The 22,985-nt window shown below is 35.9% G+C and overlaps 1 long non-coding RNA gene across 5 annotated transcripts in view; it reads right to left on the bottom strand.

Moving 5' to 3' along the window:
- Positions 1 to 22,985, bottom strand: part of LOC106483419 (uncharacterized) — a 179,562-nt gene that overhangs the window by 82,437 nt on the left and 74,140 nt on the right. For 2 of the 5 annotated variants that reach the window (XR_010883604.1, XR_010883607.1), the window contains exons 2-4: positions 16,343 to 16,450; positions 14,743 to 14,815; positions 5,325 to 5,649 (exon numbers count right to left, since the gene is read on the bottom strand). This is a non-coding gene — a long non-coding RNA (uncharacterized lncRNA). Of the gene's footprint in view, positions 1 to 5,324; positions 5,650 to 14,742; positions 14,816 to 16,342; positions 16,451 to 20,434; positions 20,511 to 22,985 lie in introns of those variants that run through there. The other 3 variants (XR_010883606.1, XR_010883605.1, XR_001292387.1) reach the window with 2 other exon arrangements.

Raw genomic sequence — 22,985 nt, forward strand, 5'->3', positions numbered from 1 at the left:
ACTAAGATACTCCAATAAAGCAGAATTTTTAAGTGTCATATGTGACAGATAAATTTTAGATAGAATCTTCATGTTATCTAAATGATTTTCAGAAGTCATTTTTTTCACATTGACTATTTTTGGACCATATTAACTTTAAATAAGATTTAAACTCCTAAACCACGTTGTAAATAGAATTTTGATTCCCAAATTGCTTTGAAATTTATGAAAATAGTATGTGTTCAGAAATTGATCTGAATGTATTATGGATTACCCAAAACTAATATTATTATATTTTGTCGGACAATATAATTCCACAGTGAATCTGAACTGCAGCTATTCTGACTTCCCAAGGTCGACATCTCTCAAACCATTACACAACCAGTATTGGTGTCAAGGAATACCAGTAAGGTATTTGCATCCCTGACTGCACATGAGAGTCCTGTTATACACATGTTTCTGTACACGAGGAATAAGAAGGTTGGTTAAAATGATCCAACGTTTGGATGAAAATTATCTTCAAAACTCTAAAATTTCACCCAATACTGGAGGAAAAATGTAGTTTTTTCATGAAATATGCCTTGTTTCTCATCTGCCAACTACAAGACTAATTAAACTAAATAAATCCAAATTTCAAAGTGACATAAAAGATGAGAGCAATTTTATCTTTTTTTCTGCTGCTCTAGGGACAAATTCTAATAACAAATACTCAGTTTCAGAGAATATTATATCTCCAGTTCTCCTAATAATACTAACACATCTGAATCTGAAGAAGTTAATCTAACCCACTTTTTTTTTCATTAGACAACTTTCCAATGAAATCTGAAGACTACAGAGTGAAAAATTTTGGTGATATCACAATTGTTTGGCATTGTGACACTCACAAAAATATCCAGCTGTAATGTTGCAATTTATTCATATGCAAAAATAATTCTATCAAAAAAGGAGAATCATAAGGATGATGGCTACCTATTTTTGCTTACAACAAACAAGACTAAAGAAATAACAATAAAGATGAAAACATGGAGTTTTGTGAGAAAATGAAAAAACTGAGAAGATTAAGACCAACAGTTGAACATCCATCAGATGTCTGATGCACTACTCCAAAAAACACAGTATGTTTTAAGGAGTTGTTAATATTCATCATATAAAATACACGTCCAGTTCTTGTGTAGAATTTACAAACTTCTGAGAGAAACTCTCATGATAAGTTTACGTTAAGCACCATTTATTCCCAATCTGTTATCAGTCCACTCCCTTCCATCAAATTCTAGTGTCTACTTACCCAGTCTCAATCGAAAGCTAATAATCAACCGCATTTGTCATACAAGCCTATAAGCAAAAATAATGCATGATTACTGGTATAGGTATATTTATATGATATATATGACAGCGTTTAGGAAGTTACACACTTGGGGTACAACCTGCTAGGCAGAAAGAATGATTCTGAAGCCACCTAGTACATTGAATATGCTCATTGATCCCAGTGAAAACTAAATCATGCTTTGTTGCTGGAGGGTTGCTCTTTAATCCTACGACACACATTCACTTGAACCAATGCAAGGAGAGGAGCAACGGCATGTGGTTAAAATGGCCCTTTTAGGAAGCACTGCAATTTCAGATCTGCTTTAGCTTATTGTGAAATCACATGCTAAGACATAGAAAAACGCCCTGTGTTCTGAGAAAGCCTTCCGTAGTCTGACAAAAAATAAGTAGGACAGTTCTGCTGCCGCAGAAAACTGGAGATGCTGCATTAAAATCATGCAACTCTTCTATTTATTTTTTGTGTCTTTTTAGTGGTCTCTCTCAAAGTACTTTAGGAGTCAAACCTGTAAATGTCTCTTATTCCAAGATAAACAGCACTCAGCATGACACAAATGACATTTTGTGAGGCTCCAGGAGGGAGTGAAGTAGCACGGGCACACAGTTCCTTCTTCCCTCTGAATGTCATTACATTGCTTTATAGAGTAACAGAAATCACTTAGCCAGTTGGACAGCACAGCAGGTCACTCCAGAAATGATTTTAAACAATTTTAGGAAAAATGTTTCCCCCACACAAAATAAAAACTTAATGCAGAATAGTGTACAGTCCCAAATGGTTCACTAATAGTTTACTTACTCAGCACTTCATTTGCCAAGATTATTGTATATGCACATAATAAACTTGATTTTGTGCTGGAATATGCTTGTTTATTGGTTCAATCACATGAATACATTATGTATTTATTTTGGTATGCATGTTCTTTTTACACAAAATCTGTACAACATCTGAACAGTTGAAATAATATCATATGCATACTTTGGTGCAATATATACGAAGATTATGCTGAAGTTATTACCTCTTACTTTAGTTAAAGCACAACATAAGATTTGAAAGAATGTTAAATAAACCTGTAGTGTTTTACTTTTCTGTAAAATGTATAAGCTCTGCTCATTCCTTTTTCAGGTAAAGAGAAGTACTAAAGCAGCTGCAGATACATTAATAGATCAACTAATCAATTGACACCATTCAGATTCAGACTGATTTTATGTCTCTTTAGCCATGCAAACAATTGCAATGGAGAACTGTCAGATAACAAACCAATACAATTTCCACCATTAATACTCAATGGAGAATTTTAAAAAAGCAGTAACAGAGAAAACGGTATCATACATGGTTTAAGTAATGTAATTTCCCTATCTGGCTGTTCTTACTTTCTAGATTTTGCTCTTAAAGTCTATCATTTTTTAGTCATTAGGTGACAGGAAAAGAAACAAGACAACATAGCAGACCATTTTCAAGAAGTGTTAGAGGAAAAGGCAGTGGTGAGAGAGTCAAGTTAAAGAAAATAGTAAAAGTATTCCCTTCGCTCTTGTCTGAGCAAGATGCAGCATGATAGATCTTCCAATGATGCTCAGCCTCCTGTTGTATTCTGTTAGCTTTTATTATCCAATTATTGATTGTCAAATCAAGGGACTTGTCTTTTATTAATGGGAAAAGTGTTTCAAAACATCTGCAAAAGCTTGTCTTCCTTCTCAGTCACCTCAAAATTCCACGCTTCATGATAGCTACCATGCATTTGGTGGCCAGGCAGTTAGTATGACATTATTGCTTACTACGTCAGCTGTAATCATCTGTTCCCTAAATTCCTGGGTTTTACTATATTCTTGTGTTCTTTCTCAACTTGCATTGGGGGCATGAATGCTTTGGGATACCATTTCTTACTGAAAGTAGTATGTAGTATTTTGGAGCCCAGACCCTGACTTTGCCTTTGTCTGCTACCATAATTACGCTATATGAACACTGTCTTCTGGTATCTAATCAATGACTGCAGCAGACCACAAGTGTTTGGCATTCTTTTTATTCTTTTCAAATCTTGTTTAAGTTATTATAACCAGATACGGTTTAGAGCAATTACAGATACTTGTAATATCTGTAACACCTTTCATCTAGCAAGAGGAATATACTTCTGAAATATTAGTAAACAAAACCAAATGTTTCATGTACATCATTAATTTCATTTCACACTTGGGCAAGTGCAACCAGAGAGTGCATATAATGTTTGCATCTAAGAATTATGAAGCTGCCAGCGGCCACTAGGACATATATGGTCATAAATATGGTGACAATTCCATAAAAAAATGTATAGTCCTCATCTGCTTCATTCTCCCAGGTACTCTATCTTCTTTCTCCTTCTACCTCCTTTGGTAGTTTCAGTGTACTTAAATGTATGAATTACCATCCTAAATTCTGGGCATCTCTTCATAATAAAAAAAAGAACACAAAATAACTGCAAGTGAGTTATCTCCAGAACCAAAATCTGTAAAGAGGTACTTGGACTGTGCTGCACTTAAAGTAATTTGCCGTGATGAGAGGCAGAGTTTACCAGTTTTACTAGTAAAGCACGTTACTGTGCTTTTGGCACCACAGCTACTATCTCCACGTGATATCTCTATGTCACGTGGCATTATGTCAGTTCTCAGCCATCAGTAAACATCTATTACTGCTTAATATACAATGAGGCATGGTTATGGTTTATTAAAAGAATACTAACCATTTGCAATAGGCTATAATACTGAAGTACAATAAAGGTGATATAAAGGAAAAAATAGTGAAAGAAAAAGAAAATAAAGTTAGGAAAAGTCATACTAGTAAAATATCAATAATGACACAGCCCTAAAATATTTTGGCATACTTAACATTTTACATCATAGTTTTCAGCTAAATTGAAAAATACTGTAGCATCTATCTGTGAAACAATGTTTTTCAGGCAATATACTTTCAAAGGGCTTAGGATCTTCAGATAGCTTTAAACAATACATTTTGGTGCTTGTGTTCCATCATGAATTAACAAGTTCTTTGGAATATCTGCAGTAATATAAATGTTATGTCTCAATTATATAACTGATCAATAGATTTCTTTTACAATTGCATATAATCTCCTTATCCACTTGTTTCAGGGAAACAACTCAGGGTTATTGGTTTTCTAGCTAAATGTGTGTGTTACTCCTTTAAAACATTTAAGAAATGTAAGAAATATCAACTACAGTGCTTAGAAGAAAACTTTTAGCAAGAACATGGGCTCAAAATAGACTCAAACTAGACTGCAGCAGACCACAAGAATAATTTGAGTTTTGAGATATGTACAATGACAGTTAGCAGCACAGAGCCATCTATATAAGCTTTAGTTAGTTTTTATTAAATTGTTAAATTTTATTATTCAAATCACTCATGCCTGAAAGCTTTCCTTTTCTGAGCCTTAACCTAAAATGAAGAATTTTACTCAAAAAGAGGTCTTTGCTTAGGCATATTTACCAGTCCACTTGGCTATCCACTATTTAAAACACAAATGAAATTATGAAGTATTTGGTGTTTTACCTGTAAGGACTTTTCTTTTTTTCATCTTGGTATATGATGCTGTCACAGCAGAATAGCTGTGTTCTTCCATGCTCTTTTTTAACTTCAATTAGTGATACAAAGTAAGCACATCCAATAGTAACTAATAAAACCCATAATAATTGCTATGACAACTGTAATTATAATGTCCATTCTTGTTATGTCTTTAGCTTCGTGTTTTTAGAACTACTGGCCAATATTAATTGGCTAAAGAAAAGAGACTGATATGTGAATGAATCTGGAGAAAACTTGGAGGAGGAACATGGATTGGATGAGATAATTCAGAAGTGGCACTAAAAAGCTAGTTTGCATGCTCATGGCCTTTTAGGTGCAGTTGTAGAATTACACAGTGTTTAGTTAAAAAAAAACAGAGATTCTTGCCATTTCATAAGGCATCAAATGATTGATGAAGCACAAATGACTTTGATCAGGTACTGCTATTAAGACTAGCCATGGTAGATTATGTCAGTTAGTTGAAAATTAAAAATTTTATTAGCAATACAGCACGTAAGCACGTAGAGAAAAGATAAGCTATTAGCTGAAAACTAGGGATAGTTTTTCCATATGATTCTTAGAGCTCCTCATGCTAGTGTCTTTTAGTAGAGGACATTAATTACAGCTGCCTATCAGGAGCTGGTCTGAGCCATGGGCAGTGACATTAGTTCCTGGACAGCTCTCAGAATACAGTGCTGAGCCTAGCTTCCAGTGATGCTGGCTACTTTCATTAAATGTCCTCTTTCACGAGGAGAGCTGAGCTCTTTCTCATTGGTCTTCCTCTTCAACAAAAGATGAACCTTCCAAAGAAACAAAGATCAAAGTCTGTGCAGTGAAAAGGATAAGCTCTTTTCTTCTCTGATAGCTCACATTAGATGGAGAAACAAGATGTGATATTTGGAACTTTAAGAGATGGTTTGTGAGCCTGTTTCACTGATTTGTATGCATTTCTTTACTGAGTCTGCAAGACAGCATATTTACACAAGAAAATCATGAAAGCTAAATCTAATTAACAAAAGATGAATAGAGAACAATTCACTAATACACATTTCAAGCCTCCAGATCAATCTTCTTATTGTAAAAGTCAAAAAAATCTAAAATGAACTAAAAACATTTTCTGCTACAGCATTCACACTAGAACTTAATACATTTCAGATTCACTCCAAATTTAAACCTTTAGTAACATCAGCTTGACTCTATTTTCCCTTTTATATATGTACTGGAGTGCTGTCAGTGAGTTTTGACACACTCAATTTGCCTAACGATGCTGATTTTGTATATTTGTATTTCTATTATTCAAACAGCCTGATCACTACAGGACAAGGATGTCCCTGGGAGAATCTGTCATTTACATGATTTCAGATACCTCACTTTCTATGTTGAGGATGGCATTTTCCAAGCCTACTAATTACATTATCATCTTAATACTAACTTTTAAAGGGAGCATATTCTAGAATACTTTTTGCTTTGCTAATTCTATTGCAGAGAAATCACCTTCTCCTCTAAATGATGTGAAGAATTGTCACCTGAGAAACAGACTAACAGTACTATTGTAACACCTTCTATTGAGCATCTAATGCAGCATAAAAAAACCTTATATTTATTTAATAATCATATCATCAGGAGCACACATTACTGGTATGCTCTGTAACTATTACAGTACAGCTTTCCTTTAACAAATGAAAAATTTCATGGAATTCAGAAAGTCATCTCTCCCATGTTACAAGTTTTAGAGAATTTTCAATTTTCCTACCATGCAGGGTATCTGAAGATGGTGGCAGTTGGAGAAAAGTAATGGGAATGGTTGAACCGCTGCATTTAAATGCATCTGTTGAAAAAAACTCCCTTGCTGAGAACACTTACATATGAACTGTTTAGGCAAAAAAAGTTGTTGTGGGTTTGTTTTTTGTTTTTCTGCTTTTATTATCTCTTCTTTCTCATCCAGTCACATTCCACTTGTTTCCTATGGATATACTGACAGGAGTAGTCTTCCTTACAAGCATTTTCTGCAGAACCTTGAACAATGGGTTGTGGAGGAATGGTTAAGCGAGAGAGGGCATGATCTGATTGGGATGAGCAATCCCGTCTTCAGGGTAGGGGAAGGAATGTAGGCCAAGGCAAGCGATCCTTGCAGCGGCCTTGAGCACTACAAAAGAAGGTATTCACAAAACTGGTAAACAAGTCTGGACGGAACTAGGTTCCATAAATGTCGACGGAGCGTGGACAGCAACCTTGCACCAATCATATATCCGCTTTATGCGCGTGGACAGAAACTGTAACCAATCATGTAACTATTGCTAGCGCATGCGTATTGCTTGTCGATATATATACTTTGTGTAAGCTCTAATAAAGGAGAGAACGACCATACTCATATTGAGACTCATCGTTACTCCGGGTCCGTCCCCCCACTCCAACATCTGGTAGCAGAGGATGGTTTAATTTCCGTGACTACCGACAATGGGTCTTGGCAGAAATCCTTAATATCACTATTCTTTACATAGTGACAATACATCACTATGGTGTTTGGCTATAATTCCTTCCATCTCCTAAATGACAGATCTTGTTTTTACAACACAGGAAATTTCGAAATTTGCTTTGCTACCATAGTGTTGAGTCTTTTTGCTGGATGAGCCTCACAACTGTTTTGCCACTGAAGCAAAACAACAAAAAATTGCTATAAGTTTTTTCTTTCATGCTATGAGAGGGGGAAGAGTGTATGATATAAAACTGTGCTTCTGAACTTCTGCACTCGTTTTTCTCTCCCACCACCCCCTCTTCAATTTCTAAGTGGTAAAATGAGGATGGGAAGAACTGTTCAACGTACAAGGATATAAACGGAGATCTAAACAAAGATGTTAAAATCAAGAATGTGAAAACAAAATTTGGTAGGCATTGTATATTTATGTATACAACAGCTTCAGGTCAGCAGTGTGGAGATGGGCTTGGGGTTAAACAAGTATTAGTAGATGTGCAATATTCTCAGCAATACATGGCTACACATGTGGTTGCTCCTGAATTCTCAGCCATGTGGCAGTTTGCTGAATGATCAAGTTTGCACCAGAGACAGCACTGCAATTCAAAGCTAGGAAGTTTCTCATTGAGCTGCAGGAGTAGGAAAAAAATATTTAACAGAGCAAGGAGTTAATTCACTTCCTCCTTGTCATAGTGTGACAGCATCTGTTGTGGAAATGGTTAGTAACACATGCCACATGGATGAGGTGTTGGTAGCAAGAAGTTTCATGTGTCTTTGAAAAACAATTATGTGATTAAAACTAACAAACTAACCTGCATGATTTTGCATTAAAGAACAGAAGCAAGAAGACAGTTTATTGAGATACTGTATTCTACTTGCTGCATTGAAAGAGAACCCTTTCAATTCAGATGGTCAATGTTGGCTCAAGTCTTCATTTCAGACCTCTAGATTTTCCTTTTGGTGCCCCTGAAACCCATAATCAGTACCTGTGGTATGGGCAATTGCATAAAGAGAATCCAAAATGTTCAAAAACTTGTCTTCAATTATGCCTCTGCAGAGCCAATGACTGCAGTGATTAAGTGATTAGAGTATAAAGCTACATTTTTTAATGTGGGTTAAAATCCCGTAATTTGACATGGCACTACTCCTACTTCTATCTGAAATCCACTGAAGGATGAAAATCTTTAGATGAAACCAAACCCACAAAGATCACTATGTTTCATATGAAACTGCATTAATTTATAATAACTTCTATTTGAATTAAATTAAATTTGGGAGCCTTGCTTTATAGTGTCATTATTTTCTCTTGGTACTAGGACCATGTAAATCTAGCCAGACAATAATAGCTGGATTCTATTCTGTTATCACCAGTAATGATTATACAGGGCATTGCTTTCACTGTAGTTCATTAATTGCCAAGATGAAGATGGAAAAGTGTTCTTTTCAACTGATAGAAAAGTAATTGCCTTTGAAAACTCCAAGCCAACTGGAGTATGACAGCCACTGTCTTCACAGCACTCCCCTCCATTTGGAAGGAATCATTTTATAATCTAGCACAGTTTTGGCCTCAAGTTCACATTTAATTTTTAGCGCCTGAAAGTCATCCTTTGGAAACAGATCTGTGGGAGTGATGTTCAAAAATATTACGTATCTTAGGTTTAGGCTGTCAAAGAGAGGTTCCCATTGAAGCCATGATTGCCAAAGAGATCTTTTTCAACTGAACACTTAACAGCAAAAAAGTGCAATTGCATTTTAATTATGGGAACTCTATACAAAGGTTCACTCTAATTCCATGAACTTCCTCTTGAAGTGGAATAATCCACAGACTTCATCAGGAAAGGCTGCCAAATAACATACCTGGGGTCATTCATTTTATGGATCTTGAAGAAATCCTATGTTGTGTACTAAATGAGAACTATCTTGGTGATCTGGGTGTTTACTTGGAAGTTTAGGAGAAATGCCCTTTTTATTATGGCCTGAATCTGTTGCCAGGCTGTTTTTACTGATTGAATTTAAAAGGATTTTGTAACTTACCTGAATAGAAACAGAATTGGTCTCTCCAAAACATTTCAGATTCTGTCTAAGCCTTAAGAGTATGTTGCATGCCTTCTTAATTTATGTTTATCTATTTATACATATAACTGATAGAATTATGCATTTCTTCTGACAGATCCAAGAAAATGAATGGGTTATGGAGTTTCAAATTAAATTTAGTAAATTAGCGAAGCATCAATGTAAATCTGAGAAACACTTTTAAGAATTCCAATTACATGACACTAAGCAAGCTAAGTGGTTAATCATACTATTAATTCAGTTAATTCAATACATTCATATCTGCACAGATATTCTAAATGGCATTAGTTCAGCACAGAACAAAGAATATTAAAGAAGACAACCAAGTATACCTGTATGAGGCTACCACAGCTAGTCAGTACCTACAGCAAATGAAATCCTCAGTGTTGAATCTAGCTGAGATTAATTATTATTTTAACATTATTATGAGCTCTAGATTTTCTCTTTCTAGTCCATACAATATTGTATTTCAGTATTTGATAAGATATTTCAGTATTAGATATTTAATACATCAGTCATATAGAAACGCCAGTGTTGTCTCCAAACTGGCTGCTTCAGCTTTCACATATAGCATATGCTATGCAATTGGTGCAAAAGTCAAAACAAAACAAAATCATAGCCATAAGTTAAGAGAACATGGAAATAATTATTTCATTCATGAAGAAAAAAATTAAGAAAGCCTATCTTTAAGAGGCTGAAAGTGATACATGAATCTTCTAGAAGGTTTACCTGTATAGGTTAGCTAGGGCTGATATAAATGCAAAGATTGCTTCATGTTTATTGAAACAATAATAATTTCTTTCTTTTTCCTACTTCCATCTGCCCACTACTCATTATAAAGTGAAAGCTAACTACTACTTTTTGCCTTTTTTAATCCAATATATTTGAGGACTATGAAAATTTACAACTGAAAATAATTATGCAGGTTTATCAACAGAGTGGAATTACTAAAATGGAATACAGCAGACTGTATGCCTCACAAGGAAACACAGTGCAAAATGGGCTCCTTTCAGGTCTGCTTTGGCAAAGCACTCAGGTATACATTCTACCTTAATTCTGTTCTTAACTCTCACTAACTTCAAGGAGATGAGCACACACTTGAGTGCTTTGCTGCACAATGATAAGATTAGTCAAGTGCTTGAAATAAAGCATGTGTTTATGGGCCATACACAAAACCTGTTATGTTTTACCTTAGTATATCAGACTGCAAATTATGGAAGTTCATGAGAAACTCAGCCAGCTGTGCAGCTGATAACAGGGCAGAAAATAGTAACCTGACCAAGTGTTACAATGTAAATTGTTCCATCTCATGAATCCACGCCATTAAAATCCTTGCATGCTTCTTTGCTTGATCTGAAATTCCCTTGCTAGCTGAAACTGTTCCTACACATGCTACACAAACTGCCAATATCTGAACAGGTTGATAGTGGTCTTTTGCTTATGCCTCATTGAATTAGGAACTAGGAAAAACAGTGTGCAAGTCTTCCAGAAAACCAAATCAGAAGTCCTCCAAAGGACTCAGATCATGCTTAACACAATCTCAGGGCTGCTCTCTGAGGTTGCTGTTTAAATTAGTTAGCAGTGGTGTAAAAGGTTATCTTCATTTTTTAAAGGAACCAGTGTCTAATCCTGAAATGAGAGAGGTTGCTCTGCAAATTTCTCCAGCTTTTCAGATCTGTTGAGGATCAAGGTCCTCAGAAACTCAGTCTTTGGATCTGAACAGAGCTTTTTGCCATGTAGTGAAAGCTGTGCAGCCCTGTCAGAACTGAGGAACATCTGAGCATGTGTATAAGCAGAGCTATAGATGCCTGAAGGCATGTATTGCAGCTCTAGAGCTAGTGGCAGCTACACGGGGTTTTCAGAATTCCTTTTTTTGGAGTTAGGTGGCATTACAAAGATAAATAACGGTACATCCATTTCCCACATGTAAATGGGAGTAACAATATTTCCTTACCTTTCACAGTTACTAAAAGACTGTGATCTGATACTTTGCAAGACACAAGAGTTAAAGTTGATTCCCATTCTCATAAAATGCATCTTGCAGTAGAACAATAAAAAAATAGAGGAAAAGTAGAGATGACCAGGGATACTAACATTCACTGAAAAACTGTCAGCTTCTTTATTATCTCCTGATGCTTAGAATAAAAAGATTAGTAAATAGTATTTGAATTTCACTCCAAACTCCATGCAAGCAATTATATAGGCAAAATTTAACTGGTGAGTAGTCTTGCACACTTGAGCATAGTGGAAGATTCTAACTTCAGTGTTTAGGAAATGCTTCATCAATTATTTTGCACTATATTGATTAGTAGAACTGTTTACTGTGTTTTAAGAACTAGGGACATTAAGAAAAATTAACACCTAATTACAGATGCATTTAAAACCCTAAGCAAGTTAAGTTTACAAATGTATAGTCAAGGTGAGAAAAATAACTGTATTTGTTACAACGTCATAAACTCAAATGTACATGTTTATATAACTGCAGATCTATATACTTGCTTCCCTCTTGCCTCATGTAACAGTCCATTCTCCAAAATTTCATTGCTGCGATGCTACCTCATATTCATTTCAAGTATGCCTTACAAAACCAAGTTTATAACTAAAGCACAACTAGATGGCCAGATATATGAAATATGTCAGCATGACCAAAAAAAGCATTTAATTTCATTCTGAGCTTTATCCTAAATGCTGAGTATTAAATTTAACAGATATAGCCACCATAAGACTTAGATCCATTTTTTAAATTGATGTGCCATTAATGTATGGATATAAGGCTAGGTGGGTAAGGCTAGTCAAAATATTTTCAAGACTTCTCTGGGGAAAAGTTGCAATCTCACAAATACCACATTGCTAGAAATAGTGAATACTCTGTAATTAGTAATAGTGAGAGCATTAAACTGCTTAATCCAAGAAATTTTTGCCAAGCTATCTTCCTCATTTATAATGATCTTTGTTAATGTTTCATGCAATTAATCTCCCTCACAAAATATGTGCTTTCAATTTTTACTCCTCACTAGACATAATTACATTACCACCAGGAAAGAGTTAGTTTCCAAATTAAAAGCATGCACAGAATGAAAGCATAACCCACACCAAATATTCTCCCAGAGCTTAGAAACCCTAAGAAGTCTAATAAAACTCAATTGTGTCTTGTTCTTTGTAACTCATGGATAGCTCCTATACTCATCTACTCAATGAGCTGCTTATCATGGTCATTATACCCTACTTTCCATGCCCTTGGTCCCTAGTTCACAAAGTGATACTTATATTCAGCTTCACTGAGGGACTTAAAAGCTGTGGTTAATTGCACATACCATTTATTCTCCTGGAACCACAACATCGCCCATAGCCTTCATTTGATAGCCTGAATAGTCCATAGTAAGAAGCATCTCTGAATAGGGTACACACTAGTAAAAATTGCTGAGGGAATCAATAGTAAGCACTGTGGATGGTCTGACACCTTTCTAGCTGAATAAATCCTTAAGTCTTCTATGCAGAGCTACCCTGGTATACCCATTCAGCCTGGTAGGGAGTGATGAGTGGAAAGCAGAAGAGCCTATATTATGTCAGGAAAGAAATGAGCATATTCAGTTAGCATTCCATATCCTCTTATTGCCAAAAACATGACTGTAGCCACTGTTTGTGTGCACTCCAGTAAGTGTACTATGAACATGCCTTCCTGATCTTCCCTTCCCTCCTTTTCCTAGCCAAAAAAATGGAGAAACAGCTCATTTGAGAACCCCAAGAATGGTAAGGGCAAGAGTTTCCTTAGTATTCCCACCTCCTGGACAAGTTCTAGGTCCAGGATGTCTGTACATGGGGAGTAGCTAATGCTGGATGCAACTGTGATGGTATTCTCTCTCTTTTGGCAAGCTCTCTTCTAGCACAGAAATCTGCAATTGTTCCAGATTCCTAAGACTGTAGTACTGCAATACTGAGAGCTGTGATAACTTCAGACATGTGCAGGGACATACACGTATCTGGTGAGGAGAGCTTTAGTCCAGTCACAGAATAAAAGAAGTCTAAATGTCCCCTGCCTGTCATAGTACCTAGAAGTGTGCAAAACTGTATGGTGTAAGGTATTATGTAGGGGGAAACTGTGACATCTGGAATATTCACCCTTTTTCAGTGAATGCTTCCTGGCTTTTTAATGGAGTCACAATTCCTTAATAGCTTCTATAAATGACCACACATTATTCTACTACTGTTATATATTTAGAAATAGTTGCATACCTTCTTAATATTTTTCTCTAGACTGCATTGTGATCTTCAGACAAACGGATTACTGGTATAGTTCCACTCACTTCATTTAATTATGCCAAGACTGAAGCTGGCCTTTTGTAATTGTTTCCTGACAAGACTTGTAGCAGACTAAACTGTGCAGCAATATTTATAGTGATCATTGTAAATGCAGATTCAAAATTATAGTATTGAGTTAAAAGCTAGAGACCTCTGGTTGAGTAATCAAATCTCTTTGTTCCAAATATAATTGTCTGAGTCTGACTCACTTTGTCCTATTTAAAGACTAACTGAAGACTTGCAATATTAAGGGCTTACTTCAAGAAGCTGGTATTACACTTTCCATTAAGGAAACAGAGAAAGATGTTACACTTCATTTGCAGTTTGTGGTGCTAGAAGATGATTTTGTTGTACATTAGAAATTATCTGTAATTTTATGATTCTTACCCTTACACACATTTTTTTCTTTTCATAAAAATGTACCTTTGCATTATCTTACTCTCTTTCTGCATCTATAATGACAGACAGAAGAGCCAGCCATTAAAAAAACTGATTGCTATAAAAGATCAAGTACAAGCAATGAAAAATCTTAAAAGCTCCTCTGTGTTTCTGATGACCAATACTGATATCTAATTAGTTAAATCTGAACCATAGTAAAAAAGATGAAAGAAATAGGTCAAGCTATCCCAACAATAATAAAACCATCTGGCAATGCATATAGCCCACCCTCTTCCTTGATCAATCAACTCTATTAATCTGCTAATCAAAGCATTAAAATTGAAACAACAGCGGAGTTTTAAATTCAGTTTCTTAAGATCTCCCTCATTCAAATCAGAACCTTCGTATCTAGACATTCATCCTTGTATTTTGAGCTCCAGAGCATAAAACAGTCTATTTTCTAAAAAGCAACTAACAGTCCACAGGGTTTTTCCCTACAAAGCCTCAGCCAATGTCAGTGAAACAATCTTATCAGATACAATCTATTAGTAGGGTATCCACTGTGGAATAAGCCAACCATATACTGTAATACCTAAAATAGCTTCACTTTTCTCTTGTGCAAAAGAAAATAAAAATGGAAAAAATGATAATAAAAATTAAGAACACCCACCTGGTGTGAGAAAGTACTGTCTCCAGAAATTCAGTGTAAAAGGCATCCATAACAGAGCAGCTATCTGCTTCTCCTGAATTTAAAGAGCTTTGTATTAGGAAGGATTCAGGAAAAGGTTCTTATATAGTCATGTATTCAGTGAGAGTTAGCGAGACTTGCATTTTATTTACTTTAAAAAATGCTGCTGTTTCCAAGGAGTGGAGAGCTAGAAATCATCCTGTTCTTACAAAGATAGAGTAAATCTCAGTATAAATATGATAATAAAATCTTCTGATACTATAATCTAATAAAAACCTAGATAATGTATGGGTTTCTACTGCTTCAAACTCTTCTACCAATTTATCATCAGTAACAGGATAATTTGACTGCATTTAAAAAAAAATACTTAGTGCTTTAAATCCATATCTGAGACTACTGCAATTGAAGCACACATATAAGGATCAAAATTTTAAATAGACAATTCCTTCGAAAAATAGTTTGCCTAGTGCCATGAAGATACTGTATTCTCCTGCAAGGCTGCTTGAAGAACACCAGTGTTTTGCAAGATTTACAAATAACATCCCAAAACATCTGTAGAGAGAATTATCCCCTTCCGATATGCCTCATCCCAAAAGTCTGGAATCTGTTACATCTCATTCCTAAACACCTGTAGTTTAGCTGTTGCTGTAAAGACTCACACTAAGTCTAGTAGCTCAGGCTTAGTACCTGTTTCTAACCATTACATGAATGTAGGGGTAGCTCATTTTAGCCTTTGAAGTAAAAGGCATGTGCTTGCATTGCCTGGTGGTATAAACTAGATGTTTCTGGTCTAAACAGAAACTGAAATGGTGATTTGTAACTATTCCATATAAGATTAGCAATACACTAGGCTAGCAGGAGTCATATCCAAACCACCACTGTAACACAGCTGCTTCCATTTTAGCTGTACATGACCTAGCTTGGAATCTGGCAACCAAATGATTAATAATGGGCAAAAAAGCAAATAAAACGCAAGGTATTATTAGGAAAGGAAAAGATAACAAAACATTGTACCGCAGTACAAAATCTTTGGTATAAAAGCATCTTGGAAACTTCAATTCTGGTCTCCATCTCAGAAAGTTTTACAGAAGCCACTGATGGTTATCAAAGGTATGAAATGGCATCAGAATGAGAAATAAGTATATTCAGCTCGGAAAAAAATCCTCTTTGGCTATGTCCGCTTACATTTATTTGTATAAATCAGCTTTTGGCCACTGGCTGTGATGGACACTGGACAAACTGAATCTTTGGTTGACATGTTATCCTTATTCTTACAGTCCAGCTGACATACTCCCAATTTCTCCTCATTTTGCCTCCCTGAATACCTATTCTGCTTCTCAAGCAGGTTCTGCAGCTTGCATTAGCTTCCTTTGCTAAGGCATTTGCAACCTAAGCTAGTAAATTTAAAGATAGGTCCTGGATTCCCATGTTGCAGTACTGTTGATTCACACAGTGGAACTGAATGCTTTGTAGTGCTGAAAATCATAGCTTGGTTCTAAATATGAGTATACTTAACAATGGTTTTCCTGACACAGATATGGCACCAAGAGTGTTCTGGCATAGGGCAACCAAGTGGGCTTACTAAAGCACTGCTGCTGATTTCCAGATTCAGTGACTTCTCAGATGAACTGGTGGGCTTCTTGGGGGTCTTTGCTGCAATGCTTCTTAGAATTCGCTCTTCTTAGATTTCCTAAAAAGAAACCAGAAGGTATTGATTGTGGCTTCTCCAGGAGTCCAAAATCTGTGAAACTTGTCCAGCTACATAGAATTCCCTCACCACATTTCTCTCATGTGCCCAGTCTTGCCAAGTGGTTACAATGCTCAGAGTCAAGGATACTCAAGACCAAAACATTCCTGGAAAGTGTTCAGAATTCATGCTGTGCAAATGATGACAACTGCTAAATTAAATACCATAAAAAATAATCTCTTCTTATTAGATCTTGGGGAATTGTCTCTTTGAAGTAAACTGCAAGCAGAGGCTACAAAGCAGGCTGAGCCATAACAACAAAATTCCCCAATAACATTCGCTGCCACCCCTCCCCATCACACAGATTGCAACTGTTTCAGGAAAACTGTAGAACGAATTCAATTGCTTGGGCAGGCTTTGAGTTCTAAAACTGGAATTAAAAATCGGTTTCACTGGTTAGACACTCAAAAAGTGTTTTGAAATTGCAAACACTCATCAGCTTTCAGCATAACAAAAGCTTTAAAGGTACAGTAGTCATTTTAACACTACCTCCAACATCCCTCATTTGTTTTTTTATTAGCGGATCATACAGCTGTGACAGTTGTAGTGACACAAGGTCCAGCAGTACTCTCATCTGCGTAATTGTAGACACCCCGAGGAGCATTTACCTACTTTCTAGCTGCTTGTTCTTTGTTAAAGAAGACAAAAGGCCTATTTTGTCATTAGTCCCCATTATGCTTTATAAGTGAATGAGCCAAATTGCACGTTTGGTGATTCTGCAAAAAGAGAGTAATGAGATCAAGGCAGTCAGCAGGCAGGGTGTAACAATATCAAAATGTGACACAAACCTCCAGGCTATCAACCAATTACCTACAGCCTGATCTTGATGATGCTGAGCTCAGTGGCTCTTACTTCAGGTAGTCAAACATGCTCCGCTGAGTCCTCTTGTTCAAAGCCATTAAGGATCAAGCTATTACTTCCAGAAAATGCCCTGATCCTGGGAGGGCACTGAGTAGATTGATCTCAGTGCTTCAAAGGATATGGACTTCTCTATGGAAAAGAGACTTTCCTCCAAACTTCTGTTAGGATCAAACTCATGGCTGTAGGAGGGCACTAAAAAGATCAAAAAGAGATAAGAGTGTCTACACCAGCCTGAGAGGCTGTGAAGGTTTCCCAAACATGCACACAGGGTGCAGGAAACACCAAAAATGCAGTTATTTATTTACTTGTATTGCATGAGCCTTGACAGTACAGTTTCCAGTATTCATGGTCTCAGCCACCATTATTAATCAGCATTAATTAATTATTAATCAGATTGTGACTGTTTACATGACTCCAAGGTAGCAAGCCCACACTGCTCAAGTCTCACACACTGATTATGGGTCTTACGCAACAGATTCCCATCTCCTGTTCTCCCATGGCCATGTTTGCAGGCCAGCCCCTGGACTTCTCTCCCTTTCTGTCATCCCATGTAGCAGCCCAGGCTGGTCAGTCTGACTGGCAGCTGGCTGTCATGCTGTACTTCAGATAGTGCAGGAGAAGCTGGAGTGTTACACTGAAGCTGTGGGACATTTCAGGCAGTATGGCACAGTCCCTAGTTATAGTCGGCACTTTGGCTTCTCCCCTGTATGTGCTATATGTATCTCCAGTCATATGCTCCAATATGCTATCGCCTCAGGCAGATAGATACTCCAGAGATGTATAAATACTGTTAGTAGCATTCTCCTCCAGAGATTATTCCATATCTCCTTCCACTACTGTCCTGGCATTCTCCATGCAACTTGGCAGGCTGTAGACAGCAGCCATAAGCATTAGATAGTTCATACACACTCAGAGGGAGACGATACTAGACCACTGGTAGAAATGGTTTTTAACACCTAATTTAATGCACCATTTAATCTCCTTTGGAAATCTGATTGGTGCAGGGTGACACGATCACAAACAAGGACTGGTGGAACATAAGCTTTCTCTTTAAATGATCTACTTACCTAAGAGTCAAAATACAGCACAGGGGTTAGGACAAGTAATCACTTACGTGTCTTTCTGTGCATGGCTCGAAAATTGTTCCACTGAAATTTTCACCTTCCTATATATGTGCAACTGTTTCTTTTGAATTAGAAGGCTGACAGCCACTGATCTTTTGTTATCAGGCACAATCAATTTTAAGTATTAGAAGTGACTGAGCTATTTTGCAGTCTGACAGTACAACACAACTACAATAAGCTTATGAGGGCTGGTTTTTTGGTTTGTTTATTTCATTCTTTCTGAAACACAAAGACATCTAAAGGTTTTTGATTAGTTACAATGGTACACTGAAATATAGTACTTCTGCTTGGTTCATTTTGTATTATGAATTAACATTCTTTCTAAATAAAGATCTGAAAATGCATTTTAATGCAAATTGCAAGCACTGTATATGTGCTATATTGGTGAAAATTATGTGAAAAGAAATTGATTGTGTTCTTTCTATATTTCTTAGGGTTTTTTAATTAAGGCTCAGATAATTAATTCTTTGTTCCCATTGGCTACCAGTGACTTGCACATGTAGTGGGCTGATTCAGTTTAACACTTGTTTGAATAATTAAACTCCAGTGAATGTAAAACTAACCCAAAGCATTATTTCAAGGGAAAAAAAAAGCTTCTACCTGTCAAAAGATTCATTCAGGTGACAAAAGTTCCGATCCTATGCCTACTATTAGTTTCAGAGTGAAGACATATTGGTCTTTGTAATATTGTGATTATTTGCCATGGAGATTATGATATTTTTTAAAACAGGTTTATGTCACTGGATAATAAAAAAGAAGTGGGAAGAGCTGAACTTAGCAGCAATGAGCAGTACATTTTTATGCAATAGGCTTGAAAGTCATCATGATGAGAAACAAAAACTATGGCATATGATAAGAGAATTGCCCTCTACAGAGGATCCATATGCTATCAGCAGCTCTTTAAATTCCATATTTATTTCATAACGGATGCTCAAAGAGCTCTGTGAAATGAGAACTGATAAATGGAGTTGTTTGGTTTTTTTTAAATGCTTATATGCTGTAAAAGGAGATGCACACTCTTCAAAGCTTCTGACAATGGAGAAGAATCATTTGCTATTATGCTTGCAATTGCTTTTTTTCAAAGTGCACTAATAAAATCCATAATGGCCTGCACCTGTGTCTGGAAAATGTATTAGGCTAATATCAAAGTAATCCCTGCAAGTATTAACATTAAAAACCATAAATATTGATGAATGTCAAGTCTTTCTTTTTCATTCTGCTTCTGTATGTGCAGAAGAGCAGAGAATCAGTTAAAAATTAGTGAGTTTCTAACCATTCTAATAATTAAATAACAGCTTTGTCCCAGATTTCTGATGCACCATCTTTTGTTCATAAGTGCACACTGTACTTCTGTTGAGAAAGATAATAGATCTGATAGCTTATTTACATTTTAAAAAAGTATTTTCCCCAGGCATAAAGCTCCTGGCAGAAACCGAGAAGTCAGTATATAGTATTTCAAATGAAAAAGTTGTAGTAGTAGTAGAAGAAACAAAAGTTTCAGAAACTACCAGTTGTCAGTACCAGTGTATGATAGCATTTACACTCTCCTGTAATGAAGAAAATGCAAAAGTCAATGACAAGGAATAGACTGAAGCTATTTAGTGTCAAAGTTTTACATTTGAGGATCATATGGCTTATAGCCCTTGATTTGACATGAACATCAACAGAAGCTCCTTGAATGGTTTTATACCAACATATGGCCTTATTCCTGCAATGAGCCCACACAGAAAGAGTTCCTGCATAGACAGCCTTAGATAAGTCACTGGAGCTCTGTGCAGGCATCTGCTTGTATAGAGATTATTTCAGGATCAGGACCTGTATGCTCAAAAAATACAATTCGACAGGATGTATTGCTGGCAATACATAGCCCTTCCCTGCTCAAAAACTTGACTGAAGTGGTAACACTGAATGAGATAACATTATACAGAGGCTTGAATATTACCTGAATATCTGATTTTCTGTGCCAGCAGCAGCTTCAGGATTCTGGGGCCTCATCAACAGGGTTCAACAGAGATTAGACAGGAAAATTTGATTTTTTGCCTTACTGATAACCAACCATCATGTGTCTGTGAAGTAAAAGAGATGCTGTGGATCTTTTTCCTGTCTTTTTCTTGTCTATTTTTTGAGGGGTCTACACTCACATAGGTCTTTCTATCATGACTTTCATCTACAGCAAACACCACCCAGAGTATTCCTAAAATATAAAAATACAGACTATTTCAAAAGATAAACAGAAATTCTGTGGATAAGAAATCTAGATTATGACCTCCATCAAATAAAATGTTGGAGGCTGGCATTTTTAAGATAGCTTGAGTGAATATTTTTCACAAGAAGCATTTAATAATGCCTCTATTTATTAAAATAAATATAAGATATTTGAAAAGTTTCATATTCTTTAAACACAACAGTAGTTGCAAACAGTATAGCAACAAATTGGAATAGCTTTTTAATCCTACAATACAATATTTCAAATATGGTTGCTTTCCTCAGGAACTATTTATATTTTAATATTCCAGATCATATTGCACTGATGTTCTCTGATTTTGTGGTCTGTACCATTTTTCAACACAGTAACCACACACTGTATTCACCTCAAATACAGTAAAATCAAATGACTGAACTAATCTTTCTTTAAAAAAAAGTCTTGAAAAATATTACTAAATAAAGCATCTACTTAACTAAGAAGTGAAAGATAGATATGTTCCATAACTAGAAAACTAGAAGCCAGTCTCTACTAGACACAGCAGAGAGCATGTGAAAATTAAGACTGGCCTTCAGTACTCACAGCATGGCATAAGGGAGACCTTCAGAGAGGACTAGGGCAGAGGCAGCCACAGAAGGATTATGGCACACTCCCAGCTCCCTCTAGAATTTGACTGAATTTTGCAGTCCTGGCAATGATGGGCTTTCTGCTTCAACTCTTCATCTCTGTCCCTCCCCCACATCGTCTTTCCCCAGGTCCCCCAATCTTTCACCTCAGCTTCACTCCTCATCTACTTCTCTTCTTGCCTCATTTGACTCTCCTTACTCATCCTCTACTTCCATTTTTCAGATCAGGCAAAATTCTTCTGAAGAAGCACCTTCAAAAATAAAGGAATATATGTATAAGCTGTGAACCTACCAGGATATTTTCCATTATCATACCAGTAACTGTAATACATTCCTTCTCCTGTTACACTTTGTGTATGCTCCTCACAACACGGACAGTCTACTTCTCTGTGTTAGTACAGTGCACAATCAATGTTCTTTTGAGGAGAACACAGAGACTGTAGTGTTAAGCAAGGAAAATGGCTCCTGTCTGTATTCTCAAAAAATCTGTTAAATACTTTTATAAAACTGCCTTGCATAGTTTAAGTTGTTTAATAGAAGGTCTTGCTGTTAGCCAGTACATTCTAAGGAAGACTATTTTCACATTTAATTGGATGCATATTTGTAAGTTAACTCATCATCAGAATGGCAGCCTATATTTAATAAGCAAAGCATCTGTTAAAACTGCAATTTATCTCTGAAAAATACTTCTATGTGCAATTGAAATTGATAAATCTGCTAAGGCAGACAGTTCATAGTGTCATGTTTTAAGTCTAACTTGACATATGAGGTTCAATGATACTCGCATAAAATGTGAAGTATTTCCAGATGATGGCTTTACATTTAGGAAAGCAAAGGGATAGTTTTGAGGTCTGCATGGTTATTTTCTCCTTTCAAATACTTCAGTGATATTTTACTAACTTAATCCTAAACTTAATTTAATCCAGATCAGTATAGTTAAGGTTTACACACAATATCCATTACCTAGAAATGAGACTTACCTTTTTTAGCATTTGACTACTGTGTATGAATCAGGAAGGATCTTTATTAAAAGATTTTACTAAAATGAAGAAAAATATGCAGCAATTTGCTTATGAAAATTTTATTTCTTGCAACTAGCTTTATCAGTTATTTTTGAAAAGAGCAACAATGGTAAAGATTATCAAAATAAAATAGTTTTAAACATATTTATGCTCCACAGTGGAAGAGGGATGGAGCAGAAATGCATGAAACAGAAAGCCTATTTAATTATGGAGAATCATATCAAAGAATATTGATTTAAGGTAAATAAAATTATCAATTATAATCTGTTCTGTGACTGGTATGTCACTTCTCTGTGCAGTTCTACTGCAGTGAAGTTCCTGAATTATTATAGAATGATTATAGTCTGTAGGCTAGACAACAATTCAGGTGTGACATTGGAAAATGACAGTATAGCTGTTGAAATGTGCAGATATTCTCAAAGAGACACAATAAAAAAGACAAACCATTTTTCATGGTGAATTGTGAAAAAATATAGTTCTTAGAATTTTTTGATAATTTTTTAAATGAAAATTTATATAAAAAAATTTTCAGCTTGTTTACTTGCGTCTTCTCTCTTTTCCTCATTTTCAATTTCTCCTTGTAACTTTTTAAACTGAAACAAAAATAATACAAAATAAAATGTTTTTAAGCTTTCTGTTAAA

The sequence above is a fragment of the Apteryx mantelli genome, chromosome 2 (genome assembly GCF_036417845.1).
Source record: "Apteryx mantelli isolate bAptMan1 chromosome 2, bAptMan1.hap1, whole genome shotgun sequence".
Classification (NCBI taxonomy): domain Eukaryota; kingdom Metazoa; phylum Chordata; class Aves; order Apterygiformes; family Apterygidae; genus Apteryx; species Apteryx mantelli.